Source organism: Coptis chinensis, chromosome 1 (genome assembly GCF_015680905.1).
Source record: "Coptis chinensis isolate HL-2020 chromosome 1, ASM1568090v1, whole genome shotgun sequence".
In the NCBI taxonomy this organism is placed as follows: domain Eukaryota; kingdom Viridiplantae; phylum Streptophyta; class Magnoliopsida; order Ranunculales; family Ranunculaceae; genus Coptis; species Coptis chinensis.
The window spans coordinates 35,608,765-35,626,064 of record NC_141456.1 but is presented as its reverse complement, the minus strand read 5'-3'; positions in this window follow the sequence as shown (position 1 = coordinate 35,626,064).

Here is a 17,300-nt window from a genome sequence, read left to right as displayed (position 1 = left end):
GAAAAATAAAGATATATTTGCCTGGTCGATGGCTGATCTGCCTGGTATCGACCCTTAGATATGTTCCCATAAGTTGAATATGCAAGAAGGAGAAACCTCAGTTCATCAACGTCATAGAAGGGTTAGACCGATATATGCACAAACAATACAAAATAAAATTCAGAAAATGCTGGAATGTGGAATCATCAAAGAGATTGATAATTCAGAATGGGTTGCAAACATTGTGGTTGTCCCGAAAAAGAATGGCAAGGTTCGGATATGTGTTGATTTCACGAATGTTAACAAACAATGCTCGAAGGACTATTATATGATGCCTAGAATTGAAGAACTGGTGGATAGAACAGCTGGGTTCGAATTGTTGAGTTTCTGCGATGGTCATTCTGGTTATTTTCATATAATTATGTCAGTATTAGATCAATTGAAGACAACATTTGTTGTTGAAGGGGGTCTTTACTGTTTCATTAAAATGTCATTCGGTTTGAAGAATGCAGGGACAATATATCAGCGACTGGTGTAAAAGATGTTCAAACATCTGATTAAGCATATTGTGGAAGTATACATCGATGATATGGTCATCAAATCGAAAAAGGCGAGTAATCATGTTCAAGATTTGTATACGGTGTTTCGAATATTTCGACAGTTCAATATGAAGCTTAACCCTGAAAAGTGTACTTTCGGGGTAAGTTCAGGAAAATTTCTTGGATATATCGTCACAAAGCGAGGAATTGATGTTAATCTAGATCGATTCAAACTATCCAAACGGATGCCGATTACAAGAAAGCAAATTCAAAAGCTTAAAGCAAATTCTTTGAAAAGTTTATATCTCAGGAACTTCCGATAGATGTAAACCTTTATTCAAATTATTGAAGTTATATCTCGAACTTCCGATAGTTGTAAACCTTTATTCAAATTATTGAAGAAGAATACAAAGTTTGTATGGGGTGAGGAATGTGAACTCGCGTTCACTGAGTTAAAAAAGTATCTGCAAGAAGTACCAACTCTGATAAAACCAGAGGAAGGCAATATGTTATTCTTATACCTCGCTGTTTTGGATTTCGCTATTAGTTCAGTACTCGTCAAAATGGAAGATGGAGCTGAGCGACCTGTATATTTTCAATCTAAAACAATGCTTGAAGCTGAAACTCGATACTCAATATTAGAAAAGTATGTGTTAGCTCTCCTATATTCTACTCAACGGCTAAAACCTTATTTTGCAATCCCATTCAGTAGTAGTAATGACAAATCTTCCTCTGAAGCAAATCTTAGCTAAGACAACTAAGTCGGGCAGAATGGCGAAGTGGTCAGTTCTTATTGATGAGTTTGGAATTGAATATAGGAATAGAGTATCAGATAAAAGCCAAGTTCTAGCTGATTTCTTAGCAGATTTTCTGCAGAAGATGAAGACTGGAAGGCTGAAAAGATAATCTTCTATTGTTACAAGAGCATGATAATGCAATGGATGAGGATGATCCTTGGGTTAGCACAAATGGATGGAGGCTTTTTGTAGATGGATCATCAGGACAAAAAGGATGTGGTATCAGTGTTGTGCTGATAACTCCATAAAACCAAAGACTCGAGTCAGCAATTACTTTAGGGTTTCATGCGTCTAACAATGAAGTTGAATATGAGGATCTAATAACAGGTTTGGAGATGGCTAAATCATTAAACATCAAAGACTTATCAGTTTTTAGGTATTCTCAGTTAGTGATAAGCCAAATTAATGGAGGATATTCGGCAAAGTGCGATAACATGATAGATTATTTGAATTTGGTAAGACTAAAATTCAAAGATTTCAGGAAGATTGTTTTTCAGCATCTCGACAGGGGAGAAAACCGACATGCTAATGCATTGGCATATGTAGCTGCTATGCTTGAAAATGAGGAAGGTCGTCTGTTGCATATCGGTGTTCAGCAAATCCCAAGTATTAGTATAAAACATACAGAAGTGATGGAAATATACACGTTGGGGGCGTCATGGTTGAGCGATATGATTATATATTGTTTTTGTCATAAGGGAAACTGCCATCAGATAAGAATGAGGCTAGAAGGGTAAAAGGAGGAGCTGAAAGATATCTATTAATTGACGATCAATTGTATCGAAAAAAATCCGGGGGACCACATTTAAAATGTATATCGACAGAAGATTCTCAGAAAATTATTGCAGAAATGCATGAAGGGGAATGTGGGAATCATTCGGCAGGAAGATCATTGGCAAGTAAGATTGCAAGGCAGGGATATTTCTGGCCACAAATGTGGAGGGACTGTCTGCGATATGCAAAAAAGTGTATTCAATGTCAGAAGCATGGACATGCCATTCATGTGCCAGCAGAGGAGTTACATTGTGTCTCGAACCCATGGTCATTCGCATTATGGGGGATAGACATCATCGGTCCTCTAGTACCTGGAAAAGGGAAGAAAAGATTCATGTTAGCAGTAACTGACTACTTCACTAAGTGGATAGAAGCGATAGCCTTGCAACATGTCACAGAACAGGACATCATCGATTTTCTGTTTGAAAGAGTGGTTTGCCGATACGGTTTGCCATATGCTATTATATCGGATAATGGGCCTCAATTCATTGGTGGTAAAGTGAAAGATTTTTTAGAATCATACAGGATTAAGCACTTTACATCGGCACCATATTACGCTCAAGGGAATGGGCAAGCTGAAGCAACAAATAAGACCATTATGGACAACATCAAAAAGAAGCTGGAAGATAAAAAAAGTTTATGGGTTGATGAGTTAAATAGTGTGTTGTGGGCATACAGAACAACTCCAAGAGTAGCAACGGGGGAATCGCCATTTACTCTAGCTTATGGTATGGAAGCAGTGACTCCAGCTGAGATGATAGTATCGACATCAAGGACAATGCTTGTAGAAAAAGGGTTGAATGACCAGGGGATGCAGGCAGAAGTCTTGAATTTGGAAGAGAGCAAGCAAGAATGAAGCTTGATTCCTATCACAGGCAGCTCAGAAAAGCATTTAATAAGAAAGTTAAAGAAAGAAATTTCCAAGAAGGTGACCTAGTAATGAAAGAGGTTACACAGGCGACAAAGGAAAAGGGAGCTAGAAAGTTATCGGCAAATTGGGAAGGCCCATACATTGTCCACAAGGTGGGGATAAACGGAGCGTACTATCTAAAGAAGGCTGATGGTGAATTGCTAGCAAAGCCTCATAATGTCAATAATCTGAAGGTATTCTATCAATAATGTATTTTTCAAATTTTATGGGGAATTAAGCTGTGTAGCATGAAGTTTCAATTCAATACAAATGGATTCAAGTTTCAAATTTCAATTTTCGTGTAAAAATATATGGTGTTATCATATGATAAAAAGTCCTGGTATCGATAGAAATATTGATATCAGGCATATCGTCAAAAAGTCCTGATATCATAAGCAGAGGCAGATATCATGCATAAAAAGTCCTGGTATCGATAGTAATATTGATATCAGGCATATCAAAAAGTCCTCATATCATAAGCAGAGGCAGATATCATGCATAAAAAGTCCTGGTATCGATAGTAATATTGATATCAGGCATATTGTCAAAAAGTCCTGATATCAGAAACAGAAGCAGATATCAGGCATAAAAAGTCCTGGTATCGATAGTAATATTGATATCAGGCATATTGTCAAAAAGACCTGATATCAGAAACAGAGGCAGATATCAGGCATAAGAAGTCCTGGTATCAATAGAAATATTGACATTAGGTGTATCGTCAAAAAGTCTTGATATCATAAACAATGGCAAATATCAGGCGTAAGAAGTCCTGGTGTCCACAGAAATGGTGACATCAGACGTAAAAAGTCATGGTATCAACAGACGTGTTGGTATCAAACATATTGTCAAAAGTCCTAGTATTGACAGAAATATTGATATTAGGCGTAAGAAGTCCTGATATCGATAGACGTGTTAATATCAAACATATTGTCAAAAAGTTCTGATATCAAAAACAGTAACAGATATCAGGCATAAAAAGTCCTGAGATTAACAGAGATGTTGACATCAGGCATATTGTCAAAAAGTCCTGATATAAAAAACAGTGGCAAATATCAGGCATAAAAAGTCCTGAGGTTAACAGAGATGTTGATGTCAGGCATATTGTCAAAAAGTCCTGATATCAAAAACAGTGGCAGATATCAGGCATAAAAAGTCCTGAGGTTGACAGAGATGTTGATCTCAAGCGTATTATCAAGCTATCGGCAATGAGGCATTACAGAAATGATAATATCAGGCGAGATATCAGCAAAGGATGAGGCATTAGAGATCATTCGATAATAAAGGTATGTTGCAATGATTTATGATATAAGTCTAAGTATCGCCGATACTCTCTTTTTGGTTGAGGGTATCGAAAATTGTATTTTCTTTTTGATACAAATCTAAGTATCGTCGATACTCTCTTTTTGGTTGAGGGTATCGAAAATTGTATTTTCTTTTTGATACAAGTCTAAGTATCATCGATATTCTCTTTTTGGTTGAGGGTATCGAAAATTATATTTTCTTTTTGATACAAGTCTAAGTATCGTCGATACTCTCTTTTTGGTTGAGGGTATCGAAAATTATATTTTCTTTTTGATACAAGTCTAAGTATCGTCGATACTCTCTTTTTGGTTGAGGGTATCGAAAATTATATTTTCTTTTTGATACAAGTCTAAGTATCGCCGATACTCTCTTTTTGGTTGAGGGTATCGAAAATTATATTTTCTATTTGAAACAAGTCTAAGTATCACCGATACTCTCTTTTTGGTTGAGGGTATCCAAAATTGTATTTTCTTTTTGATACAAGTCTAAGTATCGTCGATACCCTCTTTTTGGTTGAGGGTGTCGAAAATTATATTTTCTTTTTGATACAAGTCTAAGTATCGTCGATATTCTCTTTTTGGTTTAGGGTATCGAAAATTATATTTTCTTTTTGATACAAGTCTAAGTATCGTCGATACTTTCTTTTTGGTTGAGGGTATCAAAAATTATATTTTCTTTTTGATACAAGTCTAAGTATCGTCGATACTCTCTTTTTGGTTGAGGGTATCGAAAATTATATTTTCTTTTTGAGACAAGTCTAAGTATCGCCGATACTCTCTTTTTGGTTGAGGGTATCAAAAATTGTATTTTCTTTTTGATACAAGTCTAAGTATCGTCGATACTCTCTTTTTGGTTGAGGGTATTGAAAATTATATTTTCTATTTAAGAGAAGTCTAAGTATCGCCGATACTCTCTTTTTGGTTGAGGGTATCAAAAATTGTATTTTCTTTTTGATACAAGTTTAAGTATCGTCGATACTATCTTTTTGGTTGAGGGTATCAAAAATTATATTTTTCTTTTAATACAAGTCTAAGTATCAACGATACTCTCTCTTGGTTGAGGGTATCGAAAATTATATTTTCTGTTGATATTATATAGCTGATACTTTCTCCTTGTTGAGGGTATCGAAAAATTTGATTTTAGATGGTTGTAAGTGCAAATAAGGGAAAAATACAAATAATGGCAAACAATCATGGCAAAAAACCAATGGAAGTTAGAAATTATAGCAATCAAAAAGTATAGCTTGTTCGGAGATTACAACATTGGAGTGAAAAAGATGATAGTTTAGAGGGGAAGATTGTTGAGAAGGGCATCGACATCAGACAGGGTAGCATCAGTGTTTTGAGCAGCATCAGGGGTAAGCTGCGAGGCGGTGGTATCAGCCACAGAAGGATTAGAGGGAGCTATATCTCCTTCTTCATCATCAGAAATCATATCATTTTCCACAAGAATGTTATGTGGAACAAAAGGTTTACAAATATCCAACTTGTCGCCTAAAGAATTTACAGCGGTCATGACAGTATTGTACTCAACATCGGCAGCTTCAGAGGCTTCTTCATATTTCTTTCTTTCGGCAGCAAAATCTTCGAGCATCTTCTTCACAAGTTCAGCATGTTCAGCTTCTTTATCAGATAAAATCTTCTTAGCTTTTTCAAATTGCTGCTTCATATCAGTCTTCAAGTGATCAACTTCTTTCTTGAAGCCATTATTCTCTCGGGTTAGTCTATCAAATTCTGATTGCTGGGAGGTCACTGTTTTTCTAAGACGCCCGATCTCGCACTCTTGTTTATGAAGCAGATCAAACTGAGACAGGGCAAGCACTTTGGCCTATAAAGATATCGAAAATAGATAAGCACAAAGTGAAAGGTGAAATCAGGATGAAATAAGAGAAGACAAGACATGAGTACCTTCTCCATGTAATCACAATACTGAGTAAGGCGCTCAGTGGGATTAGTGTTGATAGCGACAAGCTTGTCTTTGGGGAGAACACAGCTGCTAGCCAAGGCGACACCCAACTCGTCCTTATGGGTATCTTCAAAAAGCGAGGTCGTTAGAGGGACATCGCTACCTTCAGTAAGGCGAAACACAGGTCTGAATAGTTGGCTGGCATCGGCTGACGAAATGGAATTAAGATTTTGACCATTGGCAAGACCACTCTGACCCCATGAATAGGGTTTTCTTCTCTTAGAAGGGACAGTAGTAGTTGAAGGGGGGATGGAGGTGTTTTGCTGAGGAGAAGTAGGAAGCTTGTCCTTAGCAGCAATAGAAGTATGCTTAGTAGGAATGGAAGAAGGAGCAGCTTGTTTATCAGCAGCAGTTGGGGCTGAGGAGGGCTCAGATGCTTCTTTTTCCCTTTCTCAGATAAGTATCGACCAGCGTTGGGATTCATCGGCATTCGAGGAGCCATGTCTGTATACAATAAAAGATGCTCATTAAATATATTTTGTAAAATCGGATATTCATAGAAGTCAGGAACCTCTTCTTTAATCTCAGAAAAAAGATTGGGAGTCATGGTACAATTGTTATCTAAGTATTCATAGAAACTTTTGGGAAGTTTAGGAGGCAAGCCATGCAAGGCAAAGGAGGATACGAGAAATGGAAGATCATCTGAGGAATTTGTTAAAGGAGATTGAGTGGGAGTTGACGATTGACCCATTTTTTGAAGAGCTTGGTGTCTGAGTACATAAAGAGGTGCGCGATAGTTTGAGATATCAAGAAGGGGAACAATGATTTTGGGATTCCCTTCTTTATCAACCCCAGTCTTAATATTGACAGTTTCTTCAGTCCCTTCTAGAAGTTTGAGCACTCTCTCGGAGTTCACACAAGCTTTCGCAAAATAAGGGAGAAGTACTGAAAATACGCAAAGAAGAGTGATATCAGATATGGGATTTTCGAGGTATAAAGAGCGAAAACAAATCAAAGGGAGGACATACCTACGGAGTTGAAGACTTGATGTTTCAAAGGAGGATTTGCTGGGCTATCGGCGCTTTCCCATTTACCCATAACAACAATCGGATATTTGGTCCACTCTTTGTCGCTCTTACGATTTTTACGGAGGATACCCCTAATGTTTATTTGGGTATGTTTTTTGGGATAAAAATATCCAATAATTTTTTCACAAATCGATAGTGCATAAGAATATTGGATAGCCTGATTCGGTCAGCTTCATACCTAGTAAGAGAAAGGTGGCCATTGTAATAGTTGCAGACAAACATCAATCTCCAGAAGTTACCCATACCCTGACCAGGGGACATATTCAAATGGTTCAACACTTCACGGTCGAGATCGGATAAAGGAAATCTCAGTCCAGTGGTGAGTTGGCCAACAGTTACAATGATTCCGTCTATGGTACCACTCTGATACTGAGTAAAAGTCCGAGTACCAGCATAATGTTGTAAATAAAGGGAGGAGGGAATTTGATAGGTAGCTTGAACTAAAGCTAGGTTTGGTCGCTTTATGAAAAAACTGCAAAGTTCGTCGCGCCATTGACTGGTGTCTTCGATAGTATCGCGTTCAGATTCAGAGTCGCCGGCTTCAAAGGGATGGCAGGGAATGCCTTCTACAACATAAGTTAGTTCCCAAGAAATCTGAGGCCGAGATCGAGTGATCGAGGTGGAAGCAAAGTTTTGGCTATGAGGTCTATCGTCAAGAAGTATATCATCAGAAAGGATATCATCTGATATGGTATCCTCAGAATGAAGGCTAGCATCAGAGGTGGTATCTTCACTGGTCATTGAAACAATTATACACAAAGAAGGGATGACAAAGGTATTTTTAATATCGTTAATTCAAGATTTATAAAAGCATTATTAGTAGTATGATATTAGAGTATCGGCAATGTCGATATAAAAGTTGAATCATCGAAAATACCGATGTATATATCAGAATAACATAGTTAAGCAAGAACAAACAAAAAGATACAAATAGTGTTATGAATAAAAATATTCGAACTTTTACATGTTTTGAAGTTTAAAGTAGTAATGTATGTCATTGCATAAACATTAGCACACAAACACATGTAGATTTAAGGGATTCAATTGAAAACTAAAGTTAAAAGAAATTGTCGTATCTATTATTACTAAAGTAAGTATTTCAATGCATATTTTAGAAAGATTAACGAAGTGCAGAACGAAAAAACATACCTTATGGGTTGCAAGAGTAATGCGTTTTCAAGAGAACGAGATTAGCCTTCTGGAAAGTTGAAGAAGAAGAAGACCAGAGTTTTTGTGTTTGGAAGCGTACTGAAGAAGCTAAAGAGGGAGAAAAGGTTCAGGTTTAAATTTATAATATTGAAACATTGGACCGGGTGGTTATTTTGGCCCGATAGTTTTTCATATCCGTTATCTGATATAAACCGCTTTTCGAAAAGTTGAAATTTCAAATGAAAATTTTAAGATTTCAAGAGGGGGCGATGTAGTGGGCAAATATCGTACTCATAGATATGTTTCTTTCAGTATTTTAAAACTTGAGATATTGGCATAAGGGCAAATATCTCGATAGATGTCAGGGATATTTGAAATGTTTTGCAGGCATAAGACGGAAAAGGGAATAGAAAGAAGATGGACACGTGGGAAAAATAGGTTGGGTCAAAGGCATTTGGGAAGACTATAAAAAGGCGGGATGAGAAAGAAATGATTCATTCAATTCAGATTACAAAAAACTGTATAAACAGGAGAGAGAGAGAGAGAGAGAGAGAGAGAGAAAGATTGTAACAAACTTTATCATCAATCAATAAACACATCGCTTTTCTTCATCTTTCATTCATATCTTCATCACGAATGGTGTGAACTAAGACCATTAATTGGAAGTAAGTGTTCTTGGCAATCACAATAACTATGCTACGGACTTTATTGCAAATCTTCCTAGTTCTACAGATGGAATTGCAGTGCAATATCCTCCACTGAGTTTAGGACTATCTGTAATTGTGGAGCAAGATAGAATTGGAATCATATATGCTAATTTTCATTCTAATGCAGGTAAGGAGTCAGCCTAACGTTTAAAAATTAAAAGAAACAGAAAAGCAGTGTCCTGCCGTTCTATATATGTGCAAAAGTAATTAGATTTTGTGTATGCTTTGATCATTAAATTAGTTGATATTAAGTCCAGAATGAAAATCTATTTAAGCACGAATAATCAGTAAGTAAAACTTAAAAGTAAGAAGAGGTGATGGTGTTATAATGACAAACAGACCACTAAAAATTTGTGACTGAATCAAATAAGCAAAATAGAAAACAAGTACTTTTCTTCTCTGAAGGTACTGATGAGATCCAAAACTAGTTTTACTGTACCAAATCCTACACACACAACACACCTAGCCAAATAGCCAATTGAGCTGAATCTTCATTGACTTTTATAGTTCAAAATGAACTGTCTGCCTAATAACAGAGTATCTATGCCATCGTCCTTTATTCTCTGGGATATTTTTTAATGTTTTATATATGTTGTACACTTGTACCACCTTAAAATTATTGTTACCTGGTCTAATAAGAAATTTTGGACAGAAACTACTTTTGTTTATAGGAAGGACAAGTAATCATCAAACTTAGAAACATTAGAAATTCACAAACCACTCTTATCATGCTTCAACGAAGGCGTGGTCTCATGCAAAGGTCTCGTGTTGCATTTATCAATATATAGGCGCCCTCGTGAACTTAATCATCTAGAATTTATATTAGGAAATGGAGAGGGAAGAATAATGTACAAGTACAATGAATGCCTCCAGCGAAGTAGTTCCCTGTACAAAATGGCATACAATCTTATACAAACCTAAAGTAGATAAAATCAGGAGCCTCCCAGATATATATCCATGGGGTTTGCCTGTGTACAAAAGTTTTTCCTCATGTACTAGAGTAACTCCATATTAGGCTGCTGCGTCAGCTGAGACATTGCGCTCCCTCCAAGTACTTGACAGTATAATGTGTTGGATCCTCTTTCTACATAGACAATTGCAACATATAATTTTATCAACTGTTGAAATTTAGAATATATATTGTGGGATAATCCAAGAGATTATCTTAAATTTATCCTTTTTAGCTGGGTGGGAATGAAATTAAGTTCCCAATTACAATCTCCAATATTCCAGAACTAATAAGACAATTAAATATGGATAAGAACCTCTTGCCACAAGCAGATCGTCTATCTTGTCAAGGTAAAGTACTTTAATTATAACTTAGGATTTGAAGATTGCTTTATTAGCACTTAACTTAGCTGTAGCTAGGTGGAAAGGGCCCAAAAGCGCCAAATCTCTTGGATTATTCAGATAAAAAGGTGTAAACTGGGTAATGCACACAAATAAGCAGTGTTATCAGACCCGGCCTGGGGACTGACCCGGTAAAGGTATGGGTCATTGGTCTAACCAGTGGATCACTGGTCCAACCAGTGGGTTGCTGCATAACAATTATAATGCATATCTAGTTATTTTTTTTATTGAAAACTCAATGTAGTGTGGTGGGAACTAGGCCTACTTGTTATTTTTGAGAACCTAGGTTCGAACCAACCTCTACATAACCCATTTTTGAGCTTTGAAAAGAAATCTATTTGAGTGTATTAATGATTAAATACTAATAAATTAATATTAGTAAATAATAAATCATATTCTCAACACAAACAATGAAGTTTGGTGTGTTTGTAACTTGGTAAGTTGTTATGTGAGTTTATAAGTTGTGTTCTAGGTTCAAATCCCCAAATTACTTTTTCCAACCATTAAAATGTGTGAATCTGACCGGATTGGTCAAAACCGGACGGTTTAACTAGGCTTGTGCTAGGTTAATTGCATGAACGATCTAACCTCTAACCCAACCCGGTTAGGGGACCGGGTCACTAGTTTACCAGGTACAAATAAGTCCTCTTCTTCACTATTTAAAGAATAGGATTCTGATATGATATACACTAATTGGCTATCTAGTAGGGGTAATACTCGTTAACCCAAAAAATTATTGGCATATTGATCATTCCATCCCAAAGTTGGGTTTAAATATGGATATATATTTTAACACTTGCAAATGATTGATTAATTCGTATAAGATTGTAAGAACTCCGTACCCTTGCGAAAATAAGACCGGCATGCCAAAACATGATACATCGTACACGTACAAATAAATGAATAATAATGCAAAAGTAAAAAGGCACATTAAAAAAATAGATTCGACTTTGAATAGAGACTCGGAAAACAAAGTTGAAGGTCGAAGAAATTATAGTGGAGAATAAAATAGAAAGTTACGAAAAGAAATCCTATAATGATAATGATATTTAGGGTGACAAAAGTTAGCCCATGTGACATTTAGGCATTTAGGCCATGTAGGATTTGAAAAAGAAGGATACTCTCTCTAATTTGATGTTTCACCACTAATACATACACTTTATGCTGCTCCATTTCTGCACTTAATCATCTACTCTTCTTTGGATATATGATGAACCACCGAAAGGCTCCAACGGTTTAACCAACCAAATTGACCATTTGATCAGGGCATCAAGTCACATGTTGTTATTCCATTCATGACTTTCAGTGGTCATATAAAAAAAAAAGGAAAAAATAATGGAATGTTTACGTAGTAATAGTTATGTCATCAAATTTTAGTGTTAAATACTCAATTCTGCAACTTGATTGGCAATACACAAACACGCCACCTCAAGGCTTTAGTGAGTATCTAAATAATGCGCTTCCCCAAAGTATAACCATAGTTACTTATTTCGAAGTTCCGACAGATCTAAAAATCAAAATTCCAAAATATTTCAAGAAATATTTTAAATTTACATTTTTTTTACTCTTATTATTATTTTAATTGAGTAGTTTGTACGGACCTATTTTTTAAACTTATTACTGTGACTCACTATTTGGATAATATTGGTTTGTATTGAAATACACGCGGACACTTATTTTGATGTTTCACCGCTATAGTTGTAAGTATCCTCCGTTCTCAAACATATTACTACATCACACGTGTCCACAATACAGGTCGTATCTGCACAACTCGTATATCACCAGCTCATACCACACAACCATGACATATCAACGACCCAGACTTAGTCGTCCCAAACATCATATACAGCCATATATGGAAGCAAATTATCTACCGTGATCCTGAAGCCTAGTCAATGCACCAATCAAGAAGACATTTACTTTGTAACATCAGAAGTAATGAAGAATCATCAGGATAGCATAAAATATATATCTACACTTGACAACGGCCTGGAGCAAATAAGGAAAGTCAGCTCAAACATCCATAAATAGAGTGAGATGAACTACGTAAGGTTTGATTCAAGTTTACCCAAGGAACATGATACGTGTGCAACTCTTGTTCAAAGAAAGAGTGCAACCATTCCCTACCAAACTCAACATCAGGTCGTAGACACAAAATCCACACCTCTACATTGGCACCGTCTACTAGTTCGTTTCCTTGAAAAAAACACACACTATTTTCTCAAGCCCACGAAACTGGTCAGAAAACCATCATGGAAGCACATCATGGAAGCACAGCTACAAGCTCTAGTAAATCAAGTCAAGTTCCTCCACGAGTCATTCACCACGCTCCAGCAAGAGAACCAAGCTATGCGCGAGCAAACCACCTCCAACATCAACAACGTGGCTCCAGACGCAATTGAGAACAACGCAGTCACAGCCCTCACCACAACCACCAATCAACGACTAGAAGACTTCGCCCAGAGGTTGGAGAAGTCAAGCGAAAATGCCAACGCAGCCTAAATCGTACAAAAGATGATATAGTCGTACAAGGCATCACTATTCACCACCAAAGTCAGGGACAAGCAGCCTCCTACATATTTTATCCAACCAAAGTTCTCGTTGTACGACGGTAGCTCATGTCCAAGCCAGCACATAGCTCGCTTCAGCCAGATCCTTGTGCTTTACAGCGCTCCAGACTATGACTACCTAAAGTGCAAACTCTTTCCAGCCAACTTAAAGGACAGAGCATTAGACTGGTTCTATACGCTCACTCCTGATTCAATCAACAACTTCGACAAGCTGGCTGAAACATTCCCAGCAGAGTTCGTCCACAACAGGAAGAAACAAGCCGACCTAAACTCGTTGTTCCAGCTGAAGAAAGCACACGACGAAACTATATGCGCCTTTCTAGGATGTTTTAAGAAGGAACTCCTATCAATGGAGCCAGGCTTCAAGGACAGCTTTGAAACTTCCGCATTCACCAACGCCTTCCTAAACGACTTTGACGTAGCATGGTCTCTCATGCGCAACAAGCCAAAACGCCTAGATGACTTGTACCACAGAGTCGACAAGTACATGAAGTACAAAGAATGGATGGCCCAACGCAAAGGCAAAGAAGTCCTCGTCAGTAAGCGACAAGCGGGGACCCAAAGAAAGCAATCAGTACTCAGGCAACAACAACAAGGGCAACAACTAACACAAGCCCTTATACACCAAAAGAGAATTCTCTAACTTCTCTAGGATGCCAAGCCATATCCTGAGGAAGATATATACAGCACCTTACTTCAAGCCAAACATCAACAAGGTGATAGCAATACCAGTATGTCCATACTACCACTTCCACACTCCACCACCATGACACCGATGAATGTTGGAGTCTCAAATATTACCTCCAAGACTTAGTCAAAGAGGGAAAGTTGAAAGAGTTCCTACCAGAAAGCGACCCTCAGGCATAAGGTGAATGCCAACCGTAACAGAAATAGGAGTCGGAGCTATGAATAACCTGCTCGCAGAAGGAGCAGAAGCAGAACAGCCTGACGATTTAAATCTCCAAGTCGGTTGAGGCACAACAGGAGATAGCACTCCTCCGATCACGACGAGGAAAAGGTAATCCACATGATTACATACGCCTCCAACAACGAAACCTCAGGTCATGAAAAGCGCAGGCGTGTAGGAGAATTGCAAGAAATCTACCACCTCTCCCACAAAGCTGAAGTAATCACTCCTACCAGCTCTCAATCTACGACTTCTATATCATTTACCAAGGAAGATCTTGACAAGGTATGCCTACCCCACAATGATTCCCTGGTAGTGCACGTCAAGATCAATGGATGGACATTCAAACGGGTCCTAATCGATCCAGGCAACTCCTGCGATATCCTCTTCTACCAAACATACAAGGATATGCACCTGCCAAACTCTGTGATGATAGAGTCAAATGCACCACTCTATGGGTTCAATGGAGACCACACAGATGCCATTGGAGACGTCATCCTACCAGTCTCCATTGGAGAAAAAGAGGACATGGTCAAGATCTCAACACGCTTCAGTGTGATTGATGTCAAGTCATCCTACATTGCCATCTTAGGATGCAGGTGGATTCACAAGATCCAAGCAGTTCCATTAATCTTACACCAAGTCTTGCGGTTCCCCAAACCCCGAGGCTTCATGGAGCTCATAAGCAACTAATTAGAAGCTCATCGATGCAATCAAGTCAACGCAACAACCACGACCAAAACTTAGGTCGTAAAAACAAAAGTAATCCCAAAGCCGCAAGATCCTCAAGCTTCAACCCCTCCAGCATCATCAACAGACAAGCTCAAGGAGAAACAAGCACAAATTAAACCGAAAGAAAAAAAAATCAATTTGGGCACAAATGATGACCCAAAATTTGTTTATGTAGGGGCTGATTTAGACCCCAAGCTCAAGGAGCAACTTGTCAAATTTATATCTCTCAATAAAGATGTTTTTTCTTGGTCGTATATCGATATGCCAGGAATCAACCCTCAGGTCGCTTGCCACAAATTAAATGTAGATCCAACTATAAAGCCTATCAAACAACGACCTAGGAAATTAGCACTCAAATTTCAAAAAGCCATCAATGAAGAGATAGAAAAGCTCAAAAATATTGGATTCATCAGAGAGGTCGAGTACCCGACCTGGTTAGCTAACATTGTAGCCGTTCATAAGAAAAATGGCTAGGTACGACTCTGCATAGACTTCACTAACGTCAACAAGCATTTCCCAAAGGACAGCTTCCCCATACCAAGGATTGGCATATATACTGGTAGATTAAACTTGCGGACATAAGCTTCTATCATTTATGGACGCATATAGTGGGTACAATCAGATACCACTTGCAGAGAAAGACTAGAAAAAAAATGTCCTTCATAACCGAACAAGGAACGTTCTGCTACAACATCCTACCATTCGGTTTGAAGAACGCTTGTGCGACCTACCAAAGACTTGTCACAAATATGTTCAAAGACTTGTTACAAAGATGTTCAAAGACTTGCTGGGCGACACTATGGAAGTCTACATGGATGATATGGTAGTCAAAAGTGAAAAGGATGGCGATCACATTTCTCACCTACAAGAAGCCTTTGAAAGATTGCGCCAAAACAAGATGAAGCTCAAACCAACAAAATGTGTATTTGGGGGTAGCCTCAGGGAAAATTCTTAGGATACCTCATTTCACAAAGACGTATTGAAGCAAACCCAGAACAAATACGAGCTTTCCTTGAAATGCCAGAACCAACTTCCTAGCAACAAATTCACAAGCTATCTAGCATGGTTTCAGCCCTCAACAGATTCATCTCATATGCATCTGACAAGTGCAGACCGTTCCTGCAAATACTCAAGAAAGGCGTAACATTCACATGGATAGACGAATGCCACAAAGAGTTCAACGACCTGAAAGCTTACCTATCAACTCCTCCCATCCTGTCCAAACCAAATGAAGGAGAAACACTGGGGTTTTACCTTGCGACTACTGACTTTGCCATCAGCTCGATCCTCTTTCACGAAAGCGAGGGAATCAAAAAACTAGTATATTTCACTAGCAAGACATTGACAGATTCAGAAAAGCATTACTCTACAATTGAGAAAATAATGTTATCTTTGTTATACTCTGCTCGCAAGTTTCGACCTTACTTCTAGGCTCACAACATCAAGGTCATAACAGATGTACCCATCAAACAGGTTTTGAGTTCTAACAACAAAACAGCCTGCATGGCCAAATGGGTTGAAGAACTCGGAGAACATCACATCGAATTTGTTCCCAGAACATCTCGCAAAGGTCAGGTCGTTGTTAACTTCCTTTCTGACTTCCCCGTCGAAGATGTCAACTAGGAACCCGAGCCCATTACTTCACTCCATCAACAACCACCCCAGACACATGGCACCTCTACGTAAATGGAGCATGCAACAATAGCGATAGTGGACTGGGGGTTGTGTTAACTTCACTAGAAGGAACCCAGTTACAAAAGTCAATCAAGATCGATTTCGCAACATCCAACAACGAAGCGGAATATGAAGCATTAATCACATGCCTCCGCATGGAACAACAACTACAAGTCCGAAAACTCAAAGCTTACAGTGACTCACAACTAATCATCAAACATGTCACCAAAGAATATGTGACAAACGGAGCAAACTTAGCCAAGTATGCTCAGGTCATCAATGATATCATCAACTCGTTTACAATATTCTCCTTGGAACACATTCCCCGAGAGGATAACAAACATGCAGACAGCCTGACTTTCTTAGCCTCGAAAACCCAAGATGCATGTCCCAGCACAGTCTACATTGACATCCAAGAGAGGCTTGCCTACCAACAAGAATGCGTCAACAGCCTCACGGACTTCTAGCCCTCATCCGAAGAAAAGATCACTCAATCTTGGATAAACTCATTCCTGAAATTTATCTTACATGGTGAGCTCGGTGAGAGGCAAAAGGAATGAGTCGCAAGGAATGATACACCGTGTCGCGGATGATTATTTTGTAAATCTGTAGGAGGACCCCACCTAAGGTGCATAACTCCATGCAAAGGCCAACTCATCTTCAACGAAATTCACAAAGGCGAATGTGAAAACCATGCAAGAGCAAGATCTCTGGCCCATAAAGCAATCGCCCAAGGGTATTATTGGTCAGGCATGCACATCGAGGCAAAGAAGTATGTTCTCAAATGCCACCAATATCAAACATTTGGCCACAACCATCTAAGTCCAGCATGGGAGTTGATCAACATAGGCAGCCCCTGGCCTTTCCATATGTGGGGACTAGACATCATGGGACCATTTATCCCTCAAAAGAGAACA